The sequence below is a fragment of the Epinephelus fuscoguttatus genome, linkage group LG6, assembly GCF_011397635.1.
Source record: "Epinephelus fuscoguttatus linkage group LG6, E.fuscoguttatus.final_Chr_v1".
NCBI classification, from domain to species: Eukaryota; Metazoa; Chordata; class Actinopteri; order Perciformes; family Serranidae; genus Epinephelus; species Epinephelus fuscoguttatus.
In genome coordinates this window covers 16,920,697-16,947,541 of record NC_064757.1, presented here as the reverse complement: position 1 = coordinate 16,947,541, position 26,845 = coordinate 16,920,697, and the positions used below count along the sequence as shown (strand labels likewise).

At 42.7% G+C, this 26,845-nt stretch overlaps 1 long non-coding RNA gene across 3 annotated transcripts in view; it reads right to left on the bottom strand.

Annotated features, from left to right (window-relative positions):
- Positions 1-26,845, bottom strand: part of LOC125890381 (uncharacterized) — a 190,862-nt gene that overhangs the window by 136,997 nt on the left and 27,020 nt on the right. For 2 of the 3 annotated variants that reach the window (XR_007449547.1, XR_007449545.1), the window contains exons 1-3: positions 4,162-4,236; positions 4,005-4,088; positions 2,111-2,226 (exon numbers count right to left, since the gene is read on the bottom strand). This is a non-coding gene — a long non-coding RNA (uncharacterized LOC125890381). Of the gene's footprint in view, positions 1-2,110; positions 2,227-4,004; positions 4,089-4,161; positions 4,237-13,361; positions 13,446-26,845 lie in introns of those variants that run through there. The other variant, XR_007449546.1, reaches the window with a different exon arrangement.

Sequence of the window (26,845 nt, the reverse complement as noted above, 5' to 3'; positions counted from 1 at the left end):
TCTGGGTCACATAATGACAATATATCCAATACATAGCAACTTCAATCTTAAGCGATCACCTCCTGACTAGATGTATGGATCCTCCAGAATGTCTCCATTGCCTGCACACAAAACCTTCCATTGAAAAAGTTCAAAACACCACACAGTGCTATAGATTTTGTAGAAATTGATCTCTATCACATTCTACTGTTTCACAACTGGAAGTCATATTCAGAATCTTGTGCACCCATGCTGATTAACAATCCTCTACTAATATTGGTTTCTCCTTAATGTTGTAATTGTCAAAGGGTCATGATCATCTTTACATTATTTAAAATGTTTGGCCTCTGTGTCAAAATCCTTTTACAGTACTGAAAACACTGCAAAAAAGAAGTGCCTAATGCAATGTTGAATTTACAATAATATGATTAGGAAAAACAGCAGCATAAGATCTCTAGATGTAATAAGTTTTTTCATTTACGCTTGATTCAAGAGGTACAGGACATTCATTCTATTGGAATGTGGGCAATGCAAGCCAAGTCATGACGGACCCTCTCAAGTGGTTGTAACTAAAATACTGTGTTCTTCCACTTCTTTTGAAGTGCTGTGAATGCAGCGTCAACTTAGAGGAAAAGGATTGTCTCACGCTACTCACAAAGGCAGGTAGCGAAACCATTGAAGAATCAACAGCCCAAAAGCAGCAAACCTAAAATTCTGAAGACGTCTGACGGAGGAGGCAAAGTGAGTGAAGGGGATGACAGACCCAGCAGAAAAACCTGAGAAATGCAAAGTGCTGGAGAAAACTCTGTAAAGAAGACCAATATTGGGATGGTTCTCCTCACTTTAAGTTGGCAATGGACATTATTTTTCCCACCAAACGGGGAATGTTTGTCTTTCATGTCTCAGAAACAAAGGGGACATTCTGTAACAAAACCATATTTGGGTCCCTTGGACATGTGACATAACTGTGGAATGAATGCTTTTGCTTGCTATTTGCTCTTTAATGTTTAATAAAATGGGTAACCAAGGCAACCTCAGGATGTTTTGCTTTCCCAAAGCAGTGAGAGGGACATAAATGCCATTTCTATCTATGCTCTTATCAGCACTGGACCGGAGGACACAGGCTGCCCTTCCTTGTCCCTGCGACTACAGCCTCTTTTAGGAATCTGGGGCCACCGCTTACCATTGTGCTGTCCTACAGGAAGTACGGTTCACTGCTCACTCCCAGCATTCACTGGGTTTCCTGTGTCAGGTTACCACGTCCTGTGTTTATTTTCTTTGCTTTTTGTCTGTATCCACCCTATAGGATTTTTCTAACATCCACCAAACCATACAAAAAGAGAAGATGGCACTATCTCGACTACTGGGAGGACAAACGCATCTTTATCTCTTCAAAGATATACTTCTCCCGCCATGAAGGATTCCGCCTTGTCTTACTGTGACCTGTCTTTTGGCGTAGCTCTAAATTCCCAAGTCTCTATCAGGTCTGCGGAAAAGAGTTTTTCCCCACCTAAACCAAAAGGAACCTCAATCAATTTCAAATTAAGCAGTCCATTCAATGGACATTGTCTTTGACAGATAAGCTTGTTACACCTTGAGAAAAGGCTAAAGGAAAGACTTTAAAACAATCTCTTCAAAGTAATTATTGCTCTGCTCAGAGTTTTTTTTCCCTCTCTACTCCTCTAAAACAAACAGCTTTGGAAAACTTAGCAGGGTGTGATTGATAGAGAGCATGAATGATGTATAAAGTCTATTTTGCCCAGATCGATACTGAATTTCATTAGGACACACCTCGCATGCACGCGCGCACACACACACACACACACACACACACACCATCTTTGCTGAGGACATTGCAGGGTTTTCACCGTTACAAGCCTGCCACTGTATTTCCATTGATGAACATAAGAGGATGGCTATGTGGCTGTTATCATTCCATATCAGCGCCTCCAGAGAAGGTGCCCTGTCTAATGCTGACTCTCACACTTCACTCTAAGTTGTCTTGATATGGTTAGGCTTTCCACGTGCTTCCACAAAGAGTTCACCTGCATGCTAAGCACTGACCTCTCAACCAAAGCAACGCAGCCCTTCTTCATTTACCCCTGTGAGATTCCCCCTGAGGATAGCTCACCTCTATTGTCCTTCCTTCCACTCCTCTGTATGCCTGCAGTGATGACCATGCTGCTCCTGCATTCACATCCATTCACCCCGGTGACTGCCGTCCACCTTGACAGCAGAGAGTGGAACCTGAAAAGAGGGAGTGGATGTATACATGATCATATATTGCACTATTTGGGCTCTTAGATATACATGTGTAAATCTTTCCTCTCCAGCTGAGCAGAAAGTGTTAAACAAGGGAGAGACTAAACAAGTATGGTGGATGGAGAAAAAAGCGGGGTCTGGAAATCATTTCCTACTTTGTGTTTATATACAGAGCCAGTGCTGGTCTTTAGATGGTGTTCAGACACAGCCCCGTGTTATGGGACTTCATACACCCCGGCCAGACACACCAGGGACAGAACTGGTGACAGATGAGGACATGAGAATACACTCTTTTTGACCCACTCAAATAGTTTTTGCTTTTTACAGAAACTGCATTTCTGTGCAATGGCTCATTTCCTCTCAGCTTATCCCTGCAATACAGGATGGATAGAAGGATATTCAATGCAAATCAGTGAGCTCAGCAAGAGAGAAACCAACTCAGTGGCATGCTTACTCTGAAATCTGTCCACACAAGAAAATATCCATATAAATAACAGAAGTACAAGCTTTTTTCTCTCTTAAGAAAAAAATACATGCTTCATGATCCCTCCCAGTAATCTCCTGCAATATACGACACACATGTGCTAAAGAGTAAATATTGCCATTTGGATGGATCCACTCACTAAAGAAAAATCAAACAAATTCAGAAACAACCACAAACATACTCTACAAAGCCCCACATGGCTGCACCATACACGGCGAGCTGTGGATCTGTGGACAGACAGTGTCTGAGCATGCATCACACTTGGCGTTTTACGACAGAGGTCAATCACTGTGACCTCTGCAGGCTTGTATTTCATGGCGGGACTTGGGCAGTGGACCGTGAGGTGATGGTGGAAGGGGGTTTGGGATGTTACCGCTCGAGATCTCATCTCCACGACTCCCAGGAGACACCAAGCTCAGGCTTGTAATGAGAGGCTTTAACTTATTTTACTTCATACGTGTCTGTGTGTCGGGAAGGGGGCGGACCAGTGGGAGTTCTCAGGGCAGGGAAGGGTCCATACTGTTGATAAATAATGAACTTATATGTGTCACTTGCCATAATGCTATTTGAAAGAAAACTATGTTTTTCCTGCACCATAAATCTTACCATCACCTCTGTTTTGTTTGCTTTATGTAACTAGTAGGAACACTGAAGTTTAGAATCACTGAGAAGGATGCATCTTTACTGCTGGCAGAGGAAGTGTCATGCTCCTTAATTCAGCTCCTGTTAGGCAGTTCTATACATTAAATCATGCACACTACCCGGGTATCATTAATTGATATGATTATCCTGAAGATATGTATCCAATGTAGCTTTGTTACTATGGCTCAGTGTTTCTGTCAGCCTTAAAAGTTTTATCATATCTAAGTGATCATATAAAAGCAGCCTCACTAAAGTCAGTTTCACAATAAAAGCACAGACACAGAGGGCAAAAATGCTGTAGGAGTCAGTAGAGAGCAGGCAAATGTATCACTGGAGGAAAGGTGCCACAGCCACAGCAGTACATCCCGCTACACTCTTCCCGTAATGCTCATTTGTTTCTGGCCGAGAGCAAAAGTCTCAGTCCAAACTCCATGACTCCAGTTGTTATTATATCATGTCTGTTAAGTAGATACGCACAGAGGCATGAGTTTACACACTTACACTCTAAGATCAGCTGCTCCTCTTGTACTTTGCAAACCTCCCCACCACCTCCCCGTTTTCTGGGAGTTACATTCCACGCATAAAATATGCAACCCAAAAGCCTCTGGGCCCCCTAAGAAATAAAGAGGACAGTTACCGTGGCAACCTCGAACAACAGCAGCACACAACATCCCGCTGATGGACAGCACACTCCAGGAGGCCGGTGCACAGGTGCTATTTTCTTTCAAAACATAAAGAATGAAAGAAAAATCAGAAAGTGCTAATGTTTTTAAATATAAAGAAAATCACCTTACCAAATGCTCTTTTTTGTTTTTCAGGGGCCTTTATGACTTTCGCAGCTCAGATGTCTTGTGTCCGGTGAACACTAGTGCTTGGTCAGGAAAAGAAATCATTATTTTTCTTATCGCTGCCTTCAGACGTTCAGACTGTTTATACTTAGCAAAGCAATAGTTTTTGAGAAACTCTGAAGGTCGTACAGTAAACTCGCTGCCCACTGTGCATGCAAATAAAGTATTAAAAAAATATTCAAAAATCAGTTTGAAAATTGGTCTCATTTATGTGCTATAAAATCAGTTTTGCCTGGGAATGCAATACATACAAGCAGTGTTTTTTTTTTGTTGTTGTTGATTATCCAAAGGAAACAAAAGCAGCATTAATGTGATATCTCAATTCTTTGCAGGTAAAAACATCCGTTGGCAGACAGTAAGGGAAAATGTAGCAAGTGTCTCTAATGTGATAATAAAAGGAGATGAAAACCCCAAAGGAAACATGTGAAAGATAAAGGGATGCAGAGGGGGAGTGGGAGTCGTGCTTGAGGATGTGTTAGTGGCATGGAGCGTGGGTCCGGTTCCCACAAAACACTTGATCAGCCTAATTAAAAGAACCTTGGCATGATGCGTTCTGAACAGTGGGGACTCAGGCCGTGTGCCAAGTCTGCACTCACCTCCTCTCTCCCACACACATCCAGACACTGCCATCAGCCATCGCAATATGAGGAATAAAAGAGAGAAAGCAAATTCTGGGCAAATTCTCAAGACGTTCTGCTTTGTGATCCAGCAAAAACAAGGCAGGAAACTGTATTTGAAGCACAGCAGAGGCTCACTGTCAAAGATGTATCTGCTGTCACTGACCACTGGCTCTCCTGTTTGTCCTCTTAGTCTGAAAAGTGCTTTCAGAGTCCCTACGACAGAGTATCCTGAGTGCTAAAGTGAGTCATCTTTGGCAACCCCTGGAAAGAAAACCAGTCTTTTGGAGCACTACTGTACATATGAATCAAACTTATGTATGTGGACGGACTGCCAGGACTTAATGCGTTGCACATTGCTGGAGCATGCAAACACATATGTTCTGTATCCTAGCACACACATACATAGAGACACTACGCACACTCATACAAGCAGCTACGCATGTTTGTTTAAGCTTTTTTTTTTCTTTTTCTCCAAAATAGACACACCAGGGTTGCTACAACAGTAGGACGCAATCTACAAAACAACCAAGCTCAGTAGAAGAGTATCATCTTACACGGGAAAAAATTGTATATTTTTATTGGGTAAGAAACTGGAAAATATTAGAGAGTACTCTGGACATAAGCTTTTTTCTGGATTCAAAGGGAGAATCTTGGTTTTGTTACTGTAAATGATAAAAAAGAATCGTATTTCCCTTCCATGAAAGATTATACTGTACACTATACATTAAAGAATTCTACTCTGGCAAACTAACGCTAACTGTAAGGCCATCTCTTGTTCCAACTGTAGACATCATGCACAGTACATGTTGTGTATATTTACTGAATTAACTCTCTATGAGAATTCTAACAGCCATTTCAGAGCTTTTCAATCATTTTGGCAGGATTCAAATGGATGTGTCCATTCACAATTGTTTTCACCTCAATCACAAATTCTTAAATCTCTATAAACAGATATCTTCATATGTACAGTAGGCTGATATGCAGGCAACAGCACAACATGTTTGTATTGGAAGAGTTCTGGTTTCCGTTTGTAGTTTCTAGTGTTGAGAAATTACGTTTGAGCGGTAGGTAAATGGTCCATACAAAGAGGCAGAATGACTTGGCCAAAATGCAACCTCAGAATCCATCGGCTATCATCTGGCGTCGATTTAGCCTTATATTCACTTTTTTTTCTGCATTTATATTAGGGATGGGAATTGAGAACCGGTTCCTGTTAAGAACCGGTTCCAACTGATTCAATTCATCGACATCATTAGCCTTTATGCTTAACGATTCCCTTATCGATTCTTTTCATTACGCCAAATCTATGCTCGTCAGTCAGCAGCATGTTCAACAACAAAGACGACGTAATGGCGGAGAGACAGAAGCGGTCAAAGCCGTGGCTTCACTTCACACTGTTAATAGCCTCACTGAAGCTGCTAGCCCACTGTGGAGCCTCGCGCATCCCCGCTCCAGGTACACGGCGGCAGGACGCTGTTGTTGTTAGCCTCCTTGGAGCTGCTAGCCTGCTGTGGAGCCTCGTGCATCCCCGCTCCAGGTACACGGTGGCAGGACGCTGTTGTTGTTAGCCTCACTGGAGCTGCTAGCCCACTGTGGAGCCTCGGCGCATCCCCGCTCCTGTTGTCGGATTTCATGGGAACACCAAGGATGGTAAGATGAGGGCAGTTGAGTTGATTTGCACGCCATTTGTTCTTATAATATGCTGGGCTAACTTTTTTTCAAATCTTTCTCATGGTCTTTCTAAACTAGACCATGGCTTTAAGGTTCATAATAAAACGTTATGAAAGCAGATGTCTTGGGTTACAAACAACAGGAGGTGATATCATTAATTCACAGGAGGAATCGATAAGGGAATCGATAAAGAATCGGATCGATAAGCAGAATCGATAATGGCATTGATATCAATAAAATCCTATCAATTCCAATCCCTAATTCATATGTATATATCTGTTAATAGAGATTAGCCGAAATGGCAGGTGTACAGAAGGTGAAGTCTTGGCCCAGGTATCCACTGGCTACACCAGAACCCCTGAAATATTGGCTGTTACCCCCAGAGGATTACCGTCGTCAGACTGATAACCACTGGGTTCCGAGATTGTAAATTCTTGAGCTCTGCAAAAAAGTTTTGGGAGAAGTGCATCAGTGGCGCATGCTGAGTCCAGTGTATGACCTCCATTATCTGCACCCTCTACCTGTACTGTGAAATCAAACCAAGCTGTTGTAATTTCAATGGTACGACAGCAAAGTATATGGTACCTCTGCACGTCAACTTGCCTACAGCACCACCTGTCCATTGAAAGCCCTGTTCTTCCACCGTGCTACAGTGAGCAGACAGCAGAGGACAAGCAGGTAATGGGATTGCCACACCCTGTTTGGGTTCAAAGCCATAGGAGCTCTCAGCTGTAGGACAGCACGCTGGGATGTGTCTGGGGAGCGTCACCTGGATGTTGGAATTGCTCAACCTGCACAAGCTCATTGTTCGGCACTGTCTGGATCTATACGGGAGAAAAAAACAAGAAAGGACAATGGAAAAAAAAATGTCCCCAAAAAGCAGAGTGTAGAGGTGTGCGTACATGCTGGCATGTGTGCACAAATGTTCATGCATACATATGCACAGTAGTGTCATGACAGAGCCCTTTTTTCCCTATGTCAACCCTCTGTATCTGCACCTTTGAGATAAAAGAGACGAGAGGAAGCCTTGTTGCTTTTTCAGCCAGTTCTCTAATCCTTCACATTAACTATTACTCCCCTTTCTCTCCTTAGTTTGCTCTATCTATAGAATACAGGTTGTCACTGTTAACTTTTCAGTTTCCTTGCAGCTCTGAGGACCCTCGAGAATTACCCATGCACTAAGATTAGGAGCCTGTAATTCCTTTTGTTGTTGAGGCTATAATGAATATCATAAGATGCTTATTTTGTGTGTATCAAGTCTGTATTTGAATGACGAGCATGTGCTCTGGGTGGGTTTTCCTCTTTTCAACCATGCGTCATTCTCTCCCTGATACCCCACCTTCCATACGGTGATAAATCCAACAGCTTCATGCTGCATTCAGCATCGCTCTGCCCTCCCTCCCACCTTAACTAAAAAAAAAACTTTTCCATCTTCCAAATCCCTTCATCCATGGCCTACAGGTTATCTCCCCTACTCTAGACATAATCCTGGCCCCCTCTGGCAGAGAAAGAGAGACACAGGGAAAAAGAAGAGAAAGGACCATATAGAGACAGAAACAGAGACAACGACACAGAGAGACGCAGAGGGGGAGACAGAAAGAGGTAGACAGAGAGACAGCACACGGTGGAAAAACAGAGAGGTAAAGGTGCAGAGAGAATCGAGAAGTATGGAGACAAACAGCAATGCTGTTAAGTCAGTGGAGCAACAAGAAGACGTAAACATGTTCCCTTCTCCAACGGCCTGTACCAGTGAGAGGGGGGGGCAGACCTGTCAACGATTGTTAACACATGTGTCCAGGCTTCCTCTAGGCCGTTTACTTGGAGACTGAAGGAGGCGCAGCACCAAAGATTTATGGCTCCCGGGGAAGAAAGGGAAGTGTGTTATTGATAAGTTGCCGAGAGAAGGCGAGGGCACCCACTGCAGTAATTAGAGGATGAACTTGCAGCCCATTGATTGAATGGAGTCCTGGACAGACACCAGAGCTACCTCATACAGTGCCACAGTCACAGTGTGGCCTCACTGTGGACAGGTGACCCCACCTCTGGGCTGAGAATATAGGCTGAAGCTGTGTATCCTCATCACTGACGACTCAGAAACAGCTCAGCGTGTCTAAGTATGAACAACAAATGAGCCTCTATAGCTGATGTTGTATCAGAGCTCAGCAAAACGGGAATCAATGATGAGCAGCCAGGCCTGTGCTGTAGTGTCCATGTGTGTGTCTGTGTGCACGCGCAGTGTGTCAGTGTGTACATGTGGGTGGAGGGGGGGCTGCTTCTGTTAAAGCCTAGTATTATCCCAGCATTCACCAGTGTTTCCAGTGACCACAGGCTTGGAGGCCAGCCCAGTCCTTCTAGACACTGCTTAGCAATGGGACCCACCATTGTTTGATTTGGCTGCATATTCCAGTGTTTTCAGCATTGCCTAAAAGAGGAGGGGTCAGTGGAAGCACTGAAGAAGTCTGGGCTGAGAGGAGGAGGAGAAGCGAGGCTACAGTCGGACTCCTTCCCATTCCCCAGCTTTCCTAGAACTTAGGAAAAAAAACAACAGATGCAGGGGCCGAGTTCAAGTTCTGTTTCTTTCATTTTTTCCTCCTCCATTTGGTACCAACAGTAATTCTCAGCTTGTTTCAATCGGCTGTTGCAGCAGATAGGTTTACTTAATCAAGATGACTAAGATGGTGATATGTATCTTTAATCAAGGCAAAGTATGTTAAATACATTACAGAGTAGAGGCAATCATTGGGCCATACTATTTTTACTAAATCCACACGTTTGACTTGAACTTGCTTGAGTGTCCTTTCTGTCTTTGTGTTGCAATGTGTGCATGAATGTGCATGCATGTGCCATTTGTTTAATCTTGTCAATTAAAAAATAGTAATATGCATTTGTAAATCATTTCTGTGTACTTTCCCCAATTCAATCTGCCATGCACATCACTGACACTGTCAAAACAAGACTCACAAACTATGTTATTTATAGCCTTTTGTTAAAGACAGATTATTATAGCCACTCTTCATAGTAGGTGTTACGCATAAAAAGGTAAATTGTTCCAGTGCCTGGAGAGTGTTCAGTGTGAACAGTTCATCGTAACTAACGCTGAGGAACTTCCAGGACACGAACCCACCTGAATCCTTTTGTCCCCCAGAGTCAACATTTTAACAGTGCAGAGCTCCCATGCGTAGCCAGGAGCTGGTTTGGAAATCTGAATCCCTCCATCTCATTAATAGTAGATGCCCTCCATCCAGAGTTGGAGATGGCTGAATAATCCTCTCCTGGGTTTTTGTCATTCAAATGTATTCCACCCAGTGAGACACCTGTTCTGCAACTTGGGTCTCCATGACTTTGCCATGTGCTTTTCCTCCTGTGGCACCATGGGGATTTTTTTCGCTCACTGAGGGACCCATAGACCGGGCAAACTTCCTAAGGACACCTTATACGTTAGAACAGACTCTCTCCTCTACCATCATGCAAGCACTCTGTGCAGCAGAACACCTTCAACAGGACAAAACCCAAATGAATCCACTCTGACTATAAAATAGATTTCACTAACCGCAGAAACTAGAGTGTACTCCTCTTCTTCCTCTTACCAAACATACCAACCCCCACTCTCTGCAACTCCCTCTCGCATCCGCCTTACCCTCCTCTTCTGCCCAGGTGAGTGTTGTTCAAGCTGCAGCAGCGGTGGAATTACACAGGCAAGACGAAGAAAGCGGACAATTATCTTCAATATCTGTCAGACACATGACAGCAACAGCCCCCCCCCCCCCCTTTCCCACCCACCAACACACCACACACACACACACACACACACACGCTCACAAGCCAAAGAAAAGTACAAAGAATGGGGGTGTGCTGCTCTTTTGATTGTTCAGAGGCATAGAAATTGTCTCTCTCTGTCTCTCCCTTTCTCTCTCTCTCTCCTACCCCCCTCTTTCTCAATGCCTTTTTCTGCTCATTACCCACCACATTTGCATGCAGGCTGCCAAAGAGCAGGCAACGATGGGGAGGGAAATAAAATAAAAGGATTAGAACAATGGTAATCACCGGTGCTGCATGCGTGCGTGCATTTACGTGCGTGTATATGCACACATGCATGCAAGTGTGACAGAGAGTGAAGTACAGAAAAAGCATTGAATCTGAATTCATCTTGGATGAGATTTTAAAAAGGGATAAGAAAAAACGATGCAGGTGTAATTAAAATCTGGGGTCGATCCTTCCTTTGCGTCAAACAACTCTAACATGCGTTATTTTCTCTGATTCAAAAAATAAGCAAAATTGTACACAAATCCACTGATTCAATCTGAAAACATGAGTAAATAAATAAAAAAAACATTCATAGCCTCAACAACAAAATGATAACCTTTCAGTCTATGTGTGAAACAAAAGTGCAGAAAAAGTTCAACAATGTAAAATGCAGTAAGGACTGCTAGTGAGCTTCCCAGCACTATACTAAGAAAGTGTACTAAGTTATATTTTCCAACTTTTCAGTATGTCCTCGGGGTCTTTACCTTCCAGAGTTGCCAACTAATGCCCCGTGGGTAGAGGGGCTCCATAACTGACATGAGCTCAAGCATGCAGACAAGAGCTAATAGAGCTGGGCCATATCAGCAGGACTGGAGGGATGGTAAGGACTGGCCATATCACAGCCCAGGGTAAGACCTGCAGGAAAGACTCTTTCAGAGCAGGGAAGGTCGATGAAAGACCCCCATGTGCCACAGAATGGATTATGTCTCCTTCCCTCTCAGCGCACTGATAACCACATCAGCTTCAAGGACCCCCTCAGGGCCGGTGCAGGTGAGGCTAGCTATCTCTCTCACTTACAATCATGAATCCTTGATGCATTAACTGTGTTTCAGATGCATGCGAGTGTAGAGCGGTCCACGCTGAAGGGAACAGATGGGGATAAAGGATGGAATGTGTTAGTGTGGAGGAAGTGGAAACAGGAGACCAATCAGCAGAAACACAACAAAGCTAGGGGAATGCTAACCTTTGAAGGACTTGCAGTTTGAAAGAGGCGGGTGAGTGGGGATCTGTGATAATAGCACACACTTGATCACGCCATTACCTCGAATTAGGGATAATTAGCCTCGGTAAACTGGGCACGAAACACGCCTATGATGTTGGGCCCAGAAGGCATGCTGTGGTACCTTTTACAGCCCGGTGGCTGATTTTGGGCACACACAACTGCTGCTCACAGCACGGCGAGGAAGCGATAAAGAGAGTGGGCCCGGCTGGCTGGTAGCAAACTGGGAGTAATTATCAAAGAGAGCTTATAATCAAACATCCGAATCGCAAACACGGACTATAAAACCCCTTTGGCTTACATCCAGGAGTCGTTTTATCCAATTAGGTAAATGGCTGTAATGTGGGGGATTGAGGTGGGGATGTGGGAAGGGGGCTGAGGCAATAAACGACTGGGGCTCCACAATCATACATTGCAGGGGATATTTGTCAATATTTTTGTCTTTCAGTTATTATCCCATTGTTTTTCCATTGAAATAGCCCCAGAATCAGACAACTGAAAACCTGTTTGTTGGGTGCAAATTTTAGTCACTTCAAAGCTGGCTGCTGCGCTGTTGGACAGCAACAATAGCTTTTGGCAGTGTTTTCCCATTCCAATTAGCATTCACTGTATCTGTATTTAATTACCAATCAGTACAATAGAAAGAAAAGGTAAATCAAAGGTGTAGTTTATCCCAGAGAAAAGGTTTGGGTTTGCACAAAACACAATTACACCTGGTCAAGACCTGCTAACCAGTGAGCAGATGTAGTGATCCGTGTAGCTACCACTACGTGATCTGTAGCCAAATTTAGTCTCCTTAAATACTGTATGTATGTACGTACAAATCACCATCATCAACCACAGAACAGCTGAGTAATGACTGAGAGATAAACCAGTTACTATAGCTTTCATTTTAAAAGGTCCTGGTGGTTTTGATGTACCACAACCCTTGTCATTCCCTTTCAAGATCAGTATTTAAACAGTGATTGCGACAGCTCTCACTTTAAAGAGCTCTTGCCTCACTTACCTCTCTCCGTGTGAGTTAACTGGGAGCTGGATTGTTCAGTGGTGATGAAATCCAGATACAACCCAGTGTGTGTGTGCAACAACTCCCCACCTCCACCACACCAGGGAGGAATGTACCAGGCAGGGTAAAGAGAGGAAAGATGCTAAACTCTTGGCCGTCAGAGCTCCTTAAACCTGAAAGTCACATTCCACATTATCTTGACACTTTGTAGGCTACTGAACAATCTGGGGTTCCCTTTCGGTGAGTGACAGGCTTTTGCACTGTGGGCTGTTGCCATGCACTTGTTAACCCTGCTCCTCTTCCCTTCTGCCATTCAAGGCACGGCTCACACTACAGCAATACTATGTTAAGAGCTATGCAAATAGCAATTTCAGACACCACAAGCAAGAGCGAGATATTTATGGAGAAGCCTCAGAGTCGCACAGAAAAACATGTGGAGTTACAACCAATCACCAGAATAAATGTTGGCATTGTATGTTTCCGCAGACCCTGGATATCAATCATTTGTACATTTCATATGTAGTGGGTATGCCTGAATTTCATGTTTCCCTAATTTCAATTTTATGTTATGACAGCACTGTGGTTAACATGTGGTTAGGATAAGGTGAAAAAAAACACTTGGTTGTGGTTAGGAAAAATTGGATTAGATTACCTGGTTTGGTTGCGACAAACATGGCTGGACATGTCCAGAGTTGCAGTAAAAACAACAACTATTGTCGCTACAAATACTGTTGGACACATCCCGAATTTGTGTTAAAATACACCCACTTTTGTCACTAGAAATATGGCTTGACATGTCCCGAACTCTTGTTAAAAAAACACTCACCTTTTTTGGTCTCGAAGAGTTGTCTGCTGTCTGCTCTTTGGCAGCCGTCTCTCCTTGTGTCACGCCATCCACCATCATGCCCTCCTATGTCAAAGGTATGAAACATAGAAATGTAACATATCAGTGGTTTTCAGAAAAGTAAAATGTCAACATAACAAACATTTTATTCTGATGACTGGGCTGGCAGGTAACTGGCTGACATCATGACACCAATCTGAATGGGCAGTACAGATGTGGGGATGTATTGTGTTCCAGGCCCATTTTAATACATAAACGCATCATCCCAAAATTAGATATTGATCATTAAAGGAATATTCCAACATTTTGGGAAATTTGCTTACATATCAATTTGTTTTCATTCTAATGTATTTTGCTTTGCCTTTAGAAAAAAGACTGCAAGCAGAAGGGATTGTCACGTGAACATATGCTTTCACTATTATTTTTAGACGTTGATTTAGATTCCCTCTTAGCTCACTGTATCACTTGACTTGTTTTTGTGATGTTTCCATATGGCTCATCAATTTCAGTTTTTAATTTCAGAATTTTAGTTTTATTTAAAAGGAGTGGATCAGGAGAAATGGGTTTCCACTTGGATTTTAATATTTGAAAAACACTGATATATTCAGATTATTTTTTAAATAAAATTGAGCTCCATATTTACTCTATAGAAACAGAATATACCAGAAAAAAGATCTAATCAAATATGCAGTCATAAATAACCCCCTACAAAACCCAAATCAAATATGATACTGACAGGTCTCTGTTACGTGTCGCCAAAACCACTGATTATGCATGAAAGTAATGACATGTAACCACCAACCCTTGGGATAGAAACTGAGTGAGAAGCACAGGTGAGCAGTAACAAAAGAGCCACGCAGGTGTGTCTGTTATTGTATCTATGCATTTTTTTTAAGCATGCAAAAGCGTGTCTGCATGTGTGTCAGTGCAGATTCGTGTATCAGAATACTTGCATGCATGTGTGTGTGTGCTTTTGTCAGAGAGGGAGGCAGACACCAACTCCTCCAGATTTGAACACCTACGCTGCACTCAGCCTCAAACTCCTCCACTAATAAACGCTGATATTAGTTACAGCCTCTAAACTCAGGAATGTGGCACTTTAACTCTTTCTTGCTCATACAGGCTGCACTCGACGCGGCCCTCCCCAGCCCAGGGCCCGCCAGCAGACCCACTCAGGCATGAGATGCTGGCTGTGCGTGCATGTACGGGGCATGTCCTACATGAGCAGACACATACAGGGCTGCTCGATAGTGAGGTGGCCTCTATCCCCGCGGGGCCTGAACAGGAAAACACAAGAGCAACCGGGATGGCGTTTCCTGTAAACACCTTAGTGTTACAGTGCAGGTGTCATGCAGCACAGTTGTGTTGTTGGGTGTGGGCGTGTGTGTGTGTGTGTGTGTTTGTGTGTGGTGCAGGAAGAAGAGAGAGGAGTGGCTTATTTTGAGGAAAATAAATGTTTTGTTGAACGTTGCAGTAGGGCTGGGCAGTATGACCTAAAATTCATATCACGGTATAAATCGAATCCCTTCACGGTAACGGTATATATCGCGGTATAAATTTAAGTGTAAAAGTTATAATAGAAGTGTTTCTGAATGGGTTTTGTAGTCCCTTAGCAAAGCTAAATTGATAAAAAAAAACCCAACAACAACAACAAAAGCAAAGATATAATGTATTTTTAGAGCATTTATTGTGCAGAATGCAGATCTCAAAACTCAAAATTAAAACCCAGTACTCTATGGTGCAAAATGTCCCCTGGGATCTATATCAAAAGGTAATTTCCTTCTTTTAGCAAAATCCTAAATGACTGAGTTGTGTTTTTTCCACCTGGACCTGTATGCTCTGCCATTTCTCCTCTAATCATCACGCTGTAACCTGTGACAGGCTGTTATGATACCACAACTATCACACATTCACATATGGAGTTTTTTGTGGAGCCCCTAGCGTCACATAGGTTTTTGTGTTTATGACAAAGGTTTATGACAAACTCTCTTGCCGAAAACCAACTCCCGTGTGCGCACGGCGAGAGAGGAGAGGGAGAGACGCGGTGCTGCTGCCAGAGGAGACACTGAATGAGTTCCCTCTGAGCGGTAAGTCGCTAAAAAAGTCTGAGAAGTCCGGGGCTGTTCATAAAACATTAACTGACTCAAGTTCTCCAGCAACACATGTTGCACGTGCTACGCTAAATCACGGACGTGAACCAGCTCCTCTTGCTCCGCTGTCTCTGTGCTCGCAGCCATTTTCACACGGAGGCAGGTGCGATGACGTCATCGACGATAGAACGGTAGAGCGCAAATCTCTACCGTGGGCCAAATTTATATCATTTCTACAGTCTATCGCATATACCGTGCAGCCCTACATTGCAGATGTTTGAATCCATGTCTGACAACAGAAAAAAAACTTGATTCTTTGTCAAAACATTTTTCCCTGGCTCTGCTGTACTGTAAGGCTTTTAATATATACACAGCAACACCCGATCTCCTCTGGTCTTACATACAGTAGTTTGTGGTCATCCAATTACATCATTATTCTCCACCCTACATCATTTTGTCAGTTGATGAAGAAGAGAGACCCAAGTGGTGATTGATGTGATTTACTGCATAACCTCAGAATATTAAATCATTAGGCTCACTTCCTGCTTTAAAGGAATCTAAATCCTGCAGACCAGATAGCATCGCTACTGTCTTAAACAATTACTGGTGGCTGCTTTGGCATAACTGTGGGCGCAGATCACAGACTGTGCATGTATCATCTATTCCATCACTCAAAGGTTCCTGACGGGATGTTCTCAAGGTTTGGCTGTGCTGCTTGCCCCTGTCATCTTGGCGGAGCCACGCAAAAGCCACAAATCCAAACTTGGTTGGAGAGGAGGAAGCCTTGGTGGAGCAGAGATGGGGGGGAATAAGTGGCAGCCACCACAGCTGACTGTGACGGGGCTGCGACACCCGTCAATCAAGCAAACACACCAAAACATAATTCCCATTAAGCCCTAAAATGTCCTTAATGGAGCAATTATTCTGAAAATCACTCACTACTAAGACACTTTTTTTTTGGGGGGGGGGGGGCATTCATTTTGTATGATGTTGTGGAGTCAGCATAAGCTTATAGGCTATCAGAGGAGCTGTAGCTTAAGGCCATTTGCACCGGCTTCACCACACTCAGTCATTGTAGGCTATTTGACTAAGTTTTATATATTGTACAGTCTTTAAAGTTAAAGAATGTTTTCTGTGTTTATTCCCAAAATGTGTGAGTGCATGACCTAATTTTAGAATTCTAAATAACGTTTGTATTTCCTAGCACGTGCTAATATATATATGTATACATGTGAGCATGCGTGTAGGTTTACACATGCAAAAAAACTCCACCAGGCTACACTGAATTTTAAGTTGTGTGTGTGTGTGTGTGTGTGTGTGTGTAAAACTGCGGCAAACGGGGCGCTAGCCTTCTCAATGACTCATTATTCCGCAGACGAGCCACGCACGCAACAGACGCAGCTGCAGACAACTTCTATGAGAACTGCACAGGTGGGAGGGAAAGGCTGGGCCTGAGACGTGGGGGGATGTTTAGACAATTTAGGAACAAATGAGAGAAAGTGTTATAAGGATTAAATGTTAGATACATCATATGGCTCTCTATGCGGAAGAAACTGGTGACTTTATCTCGAGATGCATAGACAACAACAGCACTATGGGGGATTTGATCTGCAAAAGGTCAAACAGAAATTGCATATCACTTATTCCTGCTTGTATCATGCACATGTTTACACGCATGCATCTGTCCCTCTCTGAAGCGTGCAAACGTATCTCCAGATTTGTAAAAGCATGAAACAAGTGGTGTGTGTGTGTGTGTGTGTGTGTGTGTGTGTGTGTGTGTGTGTGTGTGTCAAACGCCATTTCTGGTTGACATTCTCCAAGTCAACCAACTCCATCCTCAGGACCAGGCAGAGGAAGGATGCTCCTGGCCCTTTTCGCAACAGAAAGAGTCACGTTATGATTCAGCTCGCACTCCCTCAGAGGCGTCAGCCAATCTGTGGGCTGGTGGCAGTGTGAATCAGGACTGTTGCAAACTCCCACTCCCACACTTTGAGACTGAAAATGTGTGTTTTGGATCACAAGGAAGTGTGACTAGCGAGGCTTGAGCTCTGAAGGGGAGTTTATTTCGTGTGCCCCTAATGTGACAACACAAACACATTTCCGAAAAACTGAATAACACCACTTGTAAATAAACAGTGAAGTGATCAGAAGATGTGACAACGTGTCTAAAGTTACATGGACATACACAAAAGAACATTCTTCTCAAACTGCCAGTTTAATTAAGTGTCTTCTATCTTTTACTTTGGTAACCTGTCATCAGTATTTACTGCTAAGACCACAGTATGTTTCTGTTCTGAGCCTGTGCTGTAACCCAGCAAGTGAAGAAGCAATGTCCCTACAGAGATCAATAGAATTTTGTTATTGTAATATTAGAACCGGAATTGCTATCATTTAGGTAAACAATCACATTTAGACTTACAGAACTTGTTCATGCTCTAAGGAGCACAGTGTGCAATGTATGTGTGGTTAAAGGAGCTATTTAGGTGTCAGGTGGATTGAATGTGTCCTTTGGAGCAGGCTAGCGGTGTTAAACTGCAGGGCTGCAGCAGGGCAAGCTGCAAGAGCATGACTGATCTATTGAGAGGAGCATCAGTGTGAATGCAGCCGTGGCTCCAATCAATATTGCCTTATTTGTTTGTGTGCACGCAAGTGTAAAATTGTGTGTTGTCTCTCTCTGTCTCTCTTTCAAGTTGTGTAAGTTAGGGCCTTGCATTTAGGGAGCGATGGCAAAAAGGGCTGAGAGCAACGAGGGGTGGAATGGAGAGAGAGTTGGCATTTCAATCCCACAGAGAGGCAGGCGAGGAGAGTATTCATCGAATGATCTCGGCTTCATTCACAAACACAAAAGCCACTTGCTCTTTCCTCGGTGACAAAGAGGCCAGCTCATTCTTTTGCATTTACCTGCTTAGCATCAGGATCGTATTCCTCTGGTTTTATTCAGTCACTGCTATCAAGTGGCCTCTCCTGTGCCTCTTGAAGACTGAATGAGGATGAGCAGTCAGGGTGCTGTAGCTGCCACCAGGGGAACCTTTAGTTTTACATCTGATGAGAGGGGAACCATATCCGCACGATGGGTCCCAACCCAGAGCACACTGCATCAAGTGGCCAAGAGTGACTTCAGAAAAGCTTAACTAAAGGTTTTCTCTGGGCCGCTCCTCAGCCATAAATTGGATTAACACAAACACACATAACTTTATAAAATTAATTTGTGCTACATCACACTATTTTCTTTCATTTACTGTAACACCAACCCAGGGCTTCAATTAAGTCTTCCTGAATGTTGTGAATTTCAAGGACTTGAATGAATTCTTTGCTTTTGCCCGAGGCCCATGTCTAACAGAGGCTCATTCCTTGTAAGCAACATGAATTCACATGTTCAGATGAGGTAATTTAAGACAATGGCCTTTTTCAGGGTTGCAGTGCACCTTCACGAGGTACTGCATCCCAAAGTAAACCTGATTATTGATCGCAGAAATCTGATTTGTTACATAACGTTTATCATTACTGTGGAAACATAATTGTATGATAAATAAAATATGGAATGGAAATATGAATAATTGTTTATATAATACAAAAATAATTTAGGTTATCTTAATGGTTCTGATGTGACATACAATTCAGTCAATTTTATTTTAAAATTTAATTAATACTTTGATTTTGTTCTTGTTTCATCTCAAAGCCAATCTGAGGTCACCAAATAGCTCCATAATTTAACTTTACCACACTACTGAGGAATCACTGTTTTAGCAACATTCTTTTGTGCCTTAATTCTTGTATTGACATTGAATATATAAATTAGGTCCAAAGGTCCAGTGTGTAAGATTTAGGGGGATATATTAGCAAAAATGGAATACAATATAAGGTGACGATTTATATTCACGTACTGTAATAAGCGCTAATTAATGCTTATTAAGCACAAATTAACAGTTAATGAGCACTTATAAGACAGTATAAGATGCTTATTAACATTAATAAGACTAGACTAAGCGTTTATTACAGCATAACTGCCTTAGAGTTGAGTTATTATTACTTATAGGAGCATTATAAGCACTTAATAGAAACTTTGGTGACAATTTATAAACATATACAAAATATTAATAAGATGTCTATTTACATTAATTATAATTTATAAGGGCTAATTATAGAATAATAACCACATTTATCACTGGTTCATAAGACACTATAAGACCCTATAAGATGAAATTAATAAGGTGTTTATTAACATTAATGAGACTATAAGAAGTTAATATAAATGCCATATTACAGTTAATAAATGCTTAATTATGCACTTATTAATGGTAAATAATGATCCTTCGCAGCTACCAGATCTAAAGTGGGAGCAGTGTCGTATAAAGGTTAATAAACAATTAATATGCACTTATTAACAGCTCATAATGCATCTTTGCAGCTACTGGATCTAAAGTGGGAACAGTGTCTTGTTGACCTTCATAAACTCTTTATTATGCACTCACTGAAGTTATACACACTGTGCTTGAAAAGCCGCTCTCAAAGTCCCCTAATTGGGGGACATTTGGGTTTAACAGGATCATTTTCCTGACGGAGAGGAATGAAGTCAGGCTATGGCGTTAGCAAATCAGCAGGAGTTAGCATGAACATGACGCAGCCTATATCCATTAGCCTGCTCAGTATCGATGCTCCTAACACATTCACTCTGCTCATCCTGCTTCACACATTTACTGTCACTCTTGTATCTCAACCATATGCATCCTCACACACATGTAACTCACTTTAACTCACACAGAACGTCATTAGCAACGCACTTAGCTACCGAAGCTATTTCTAGCGGCACCCTCCACGAGCCGTGACACACACACACACACACACACACACACACACACACACACACACACACACACACACACACACACTCTCTGGACGCGGTCAAAGTCAATGTCTCTGAGTGTCACAGTTACACACTAAGGTTCTGCTAAAACATACTATTGTAATCTGGGTGTTCATTATACTCACCTTACCTGTAGGAAATTTAGAAACATGACTGGCTGCTAGTTCAAGTATGACCTTCATCTCTGTAGCTAAAGTTGCTCGCCTAATTATTACTGACTGAATGAACCGTGTAACTGTTACACCTATCCTGATTAACTGTAATGTTACCATCATTACATCAAAATTTAGAACACACAGTCACATTTTATGTGTGTATGCTCGCGTGTGTGGAGCCAGATCAGGTGCAGCAAAAGCCACTGTATTTTTGCTGTTCATAAGTTTTTATTGAAATTATTCAAGCAACAAAAGCGAAGTTCAGATACCCATAAGTAATGACATTGTAAATAACACTAATTTCGATATTGCTTTGACTTTTTTTTTTTTTTTGCTGTCCCGGAATTGTCCCAGACACATCATCTTTGTGTCCCAGTAGCAATTTTTATAGTCCCCAGGACGCCGGGACACCGTTAGTTTCAAGCCCTGACAGCATATTAATAATTTATTAACCTTTATTCGACACTGTTCCCACTTTAGATCTGGCTGCTGCAAAGGATCATTATTAACTATTAATAATGCCTTATTAATTTAATCTGATAGGGTTTTATAGTGTCTTATAAACCAGTAATAAATGTGGTTATTGTTCTATAATTAACCCTTATAAATCATAATTAATGATAGACATCTCATTAATTAATATTTAGAATAGCTTTATAAACTGTTATCAAGTTTCTATTAAGTGCTTATAATGCTCCTATATACAATAACAACTGTGTTAATAATGCTATAATTAACTTATATAGTCTTATTAATGTAATAAACATCTTATTCTGTCTTATAAGTGTTCATTAACTGTTAATCGGTGCTTATTAAGCATTAATTAACGTTTATTATAGTACCTTAATATAAAGTGTTACCCAATATGATAAATATATTTTTTTTGTGTGTATAACCACCTGAATATAAGAATTGCTTCTCTTTTTGTTACCTTAGAATGAGCTGTTTATATTTACTTAGGGAGCGGGTCCTTGTCAAAAGAGTCCACCATGTTGCATCTCTGCATTCTACAGTAGCCTGGAAGTTAAGGTCATTTGCGTTTTCGTGTCAGCCATTGTAGTTAACAGCCTCTCTGCATAGAGCAGCATTGGAGAAACACTGATTTTATTTTTCAATGTGAAACTACTTTATTCAGTGTTTTTACCGGTTTAAATCGCCTGTTCCATTTGTTTTGGAGAGGAAGAGGCCTCTGCAGATAATTCGTCTCCCAGTAAGAACATCCTGAAGGAATTCTAGCCAGGAGTTCACACTTGGTACATGGAAGAAATTAAAGCTAGCTGCAATCTGGAATCTTTACTCCTAGATGTCACTTAATCCTACACACTGCTGCTTTAAACTTTTTGAGTTTTGGGATGTTGGAGTACAAACTTAAAAAAATTAAATTGATAAATGTATAGTGTAGCATGCTGCAGCTGAACTTCAAGAAATAAATTCATGCTGGTTATACCACCTGCACATTTGAATAAAAAAAACAACAACAAAAAAACAAACAAACATAATGAATGCTTCTGTGCTCCACACAAACACACACACACACACACACACACACATACACATTCAAACCAAGCGAACCGCTATTCCAGTAGATGTGCTAGCCTGATGACAGCCCCATGATGAGAAAGGCTCAGTGCTGTAGAGCACATGACAGTCAAAGGTAGCGTCCTGTCAGTCAGTCACTGTTACAGTGGGATGCCAAGGCTGGGAGATGGCAGTTTTTGAACTCTGGAAAATCATGCTGAAACCTGAACCAGACCCCCTGGAGAGCAGCCCACAGAAAAAAAACAGGTGCCCTGCACATGATGCGACTGTCGGTGGGTTGGGGGGTGACGTTCATCCCCGATCCTCCTCATCATGCAATGTCACCAGGCTCATGAGCCAGTGTCCCCTCAGGGATAGCCTTGGGTTGTTAGGACAGTGTTCTGATGAAATAACACCATCTTATCAATTCTATGAACTCCAGTCCAACAGAGAGTTGTAGTGACTTTTCAAATGGCAGCATTTGAAGGCCACCGGTTTTTGTCCATTGTCAAAAGAGAATGTCCTGAATATGTGCCGCTATTCCAGTATTTAAGCATGTTAACATATTTTCTAACACAGCTTCCATTCAAGCATAAATAACAGAAAACAGCAGCCCAGCAGGCCAAGGCAGTGCAACAATGTGCTGTCAGGCCCTCTGCTGCTTTCTGGTCTCTGATGGAGAAGACAAGTCAAAGGTCAGGGCTGGGCACACACAGAGGAGATCTCCCTGACCTGTGCACACATGGCCTCTCACCTCACCCACGTCACAGTATTACAAACAGCACACAACCTTACTGAAACATTTAGTGGCTCTGAGAGAACTATTTCTGAGAATGATGAGGAGCATCTATTATTGGCATAGTGGTTTGACCTTGCACCTGTTTGGTGTGGCAAATGGAATGGGGGGGGGGGCTGCTGTTCATGTGAGCGCCTAGCTATGTACCTCTGCGCTTTTCCCTTTTATATCCGTGTGTATTTCACATCGGTGAATCTTGACATTGTATTTTAAGTGCACTCATGGTACAGTATGTCTTTGTATCCGTGTGCGGGATTTCTGTGCCTCCTGACTTATGCGGTTGCATGTGTGGCCTTGTGAGAGAAATTTGTGTGTGTACTGTATGTGTGTGGTGCTCCCCCATCGGTAAAGTCCCCCCCCCCACCCCACCCCCACAGGGACAATGCAATCAGACGTCACCACAGGAACCTGATATAATGATCGCTGTGGAGTGTGCTAATTAACACTGAATAGAGCTCATAAGCGCAGCCCTTTTGCCAACAAATCAGCCGACAGCACAGCACACGGGCGTTTGTCAATGAGCCGAGCTGAGGCAGGGTCACACACTCGGCACAAAATCCAACTCATTCCAAAGAAAGCACACTGGCACCTCCAGACACATGTGCAGCACACTGAGAATACATGCTCCTTTATTATGGGTGTAAACAGCCTGACAAGGCACAAGACTTTGAGGGAATCGTGTCCTTATTCAAGTGCCCTTAAGCTGTTTTCACTCCCCGCTGCAGTAAACAGTATCATTATTTATATCACCATTGCCTATGAGGGTGTGTGCATACACTGAGAAAGCACAACACTAGCTGTTAGCGGCACACAAATTCAAACACACACTCGTACACAACCGCTGGTCTCCTTTGAGATGTCAGCGATCTGCTCACGGTTTGGTGGAGCCATTGTTCAGAAGGGCTCATATTCTTTAACGGGGGGCCTTTTGTTGTTGTAAACAGCATGAATTTTTAATCCAGCCCAAGATTCTGGGCTGGTAATGAATGTGTCTCGGCAGCCAGCCTCTCTGGGGAGGGAGGCCCCTGGCTCCTGTTGCTAAGTTTCAGCAATGCCTGAGTTCTGGAGGAATCAGCCTGTTACGCCCCACCAATCTAGCACACACACACCACACACACAAATATATATGTGCATGGGCACACATGTGTACACATGAATACACACTTGTACATACACCAGCAGCCACTTGGGCAAACAACCACTGACTTAAACACACAAAGACAGCCTTTAACATCATAGACAAAGAACCCAAACTTGCACATTTAAGACAATTACACAACATACTATGTAATGTATATTAATTATAATATTCACTAAATGAATTAAATGTATGGACACAACAGGGGCAAAATTGCAAACTATGGACACTAAAACACCCAGGCATTCAAAGACAGCCAACAACATTTTTCAATTAACTCCCTTTCTATTAAGTCTCTTCCTCTAGCCTAGCTGATTTGAGGAGTGGTTCTATGTTTTCCTTTTTCCAGCTTGCTTTTTTTCTCCTCAGAGGATCCATATCTTCGATTCTGCAGCCAGAGGCTGTCACTCATTTTATTAGTCTAAAGCTTGCTCGTTCAATATTGTCAATTCCAAGCCTCGGACATTGACCTAAAGGAGTTCCTCCTCAACACCCAGCCCCAAATCAACCACTTCCTTCACAGAAATTTTCCCTCATCAAGCACTTTCACCATCATCAGTAAAATGCCCTAAAAATCCTCCCAAACAGCTCACCCCTGACCTCACAGCTCCAGCTAGAGGAACTTATTTATCTGCATCTTTCAGTGAAGTTGCTGACGCTCTCAGATTGCACATAATGACTGTGTGCAAGCTTTGACAAAAGCATGCACATAGTTAAAAGCTAAAGCTCTACAATGGAATCTCTCATTTATGCCTTGCTCTATTCCTGACACATTAACCACATCTCATCTAAGACTGCAGAGAGAAACAGTAGTTGTGTGATCTTGAGTCTGAAAATAGATCTACTCCCACTGGAGCCTCTCCTGTCATAGAGGAAAGCTTCAATAAAACTGAGAGATGTATACTATATGTCAAAGGGTTAAATCAAAGTGTTGCTTTTTTAAGTAAAAAAGCACTGGAATTCTCCCCTGCCCTCTTTTTTTTCTCTCTTCCCCTCCCAAAGCGATTAAATTGCTGATTGATTTTTGTATCTCAGCTCGATTCCTTGCCCCTCGCTCCCCGTCTCTTGCCATTGATCCTCACAAGGCTGCTGACTCCAAAGTCAGAGGACCCATCCTCTCTGGCCTCCGGAAATGAACTTGTTAGATGGGCTGTGCGATTTATTGCTCATGAGGCCGGGGTGTCTCTGTGTGAATGTGTGAGTGTCTATAGGGGCTGTGTGTGTGTGTGTGTGTGTGTGTGTGTGTGTGTGTGTGTGTGTGTGCGTGTGCGTTGTGAGCCAACTCTGCTTTCACAGGGCTTGAAAATTTATTGCATGTCTGCATCTCTCTGTACACCAGTGCATGTGCGCGTACATGTGAGGGAGCTAAGTGTTGAATTTATACCAGCATGTGTTAGTGTGCATGCATGTGTGTATGGACATTACTCATCTTTGACAATGTTACATATTATGCCACACAAGTTGGAGATCTTATCCTCTATGACAAGTTCATGACCCTCAGTGTCTTGTTTAACTTTCACCGCCTGATCTTGTGTATTAGCTTGTGCAGCAGTTTACCATCTGAAACACAGAATTATTGATCAGCTCGAGGTTTTGTTTGGCACTTTTCTGCTGAGGTAAGATGTTGAGAGTTCATCCTGGTATTCCTAAGGTGCACCGCTCACTGATCAGCCTCATCCACCTGTGTGTGGCGTCAGACGCAGCCCTGTCCTCTACTGCAGCCTCCTCTGACATATTGATTGGGTTCCATTTAAAAGCCCTGTTCTCCCACTGTTATTTACTCCAATAGTAAATCTTTACAATGCCGTAAAAGACTGTTTTACGCACTTGGATTATACAATCTCCCTGCTGCAGCGGCCAGACAGGCGTGTGTCAGGCAACGAGAGGAGAGGAGGTGTGTGCTCGGCACCTCATCTTTCCCTCGAGGCATATGCAGTGCAATGGCACCAGAAAGGGCCTTGGCACTACTTTAAAGGGTGCTCCGAGAGAATAAGCTGACTGCTCTCCCTCGACTTCACTCTCCTCTCTCCAGTGTGCTTTGGCACTCCTCCATCCTTTTGTTTTAAGCTGCCGAATTTTTTTTTTTGGTACTTGGTACTGTGGCATTTAATTTGATAATAGTGCCAGCTCCTGTTATTGGTTTATAGTTCCGCAGAAACCGATCTTGCATAACTGACCCAGACCTCAAATAGAAGCATTGTCTTACACTATCCAACTAACTGAAGGCCTTTTGTGTGGTTTCAATCATCAGTGTGATGGGAATATTTTCGTGATGATGATTAATTTTAAGTGTGTGCCACAGCTAAGAAGTATGGAAATTATAAACTCTCGACAAACAAACACTCCGAAAGGGCTGAATGATTAGTATCCATTAGGACATGTGTGCCAGGTAGTAAAGAAGTCATGCACAAGCTTTGACTTGTGAATTCTCAGAGGTCACTATGCATCAGCGTAAATCATTCAGCTTGGATATACCCGAGGTCTTTATTTCATTAGAGGACATATGCTGCACTTGTTCCCACTGCCTCTCTTCATTGCCGACCCCAGGCCTTCAGCCCTGCCCAGGCGCAGTGTTGCTATGGTCCACACGGCCGCAAAGTCACACCGGGGGTAATAAGTACTTAATTTAGGAGCGAGGAGGCGGGCCATGGTTGGCGTTTATTGGTGTTGATGCCGAGCAGACTTCAAAAAGCCACTAGGCCCATAATTTATCTCTCTCCACGGACCCTGAGTGTTTCAGGAACAGAGCGAGGAAGACATAGAGAGTAAATGAGTGTGAGAGAGAGAGGAAGAGAGAGAGTATGTGTCTGTGTCTGTCTTTCAGTGGGTGTTTAATACTGCCTGGCTGTTGACTTTGGTGTACTTATTCTTTGATGTCAGTAACACGATCATCAAGGATCTTTTC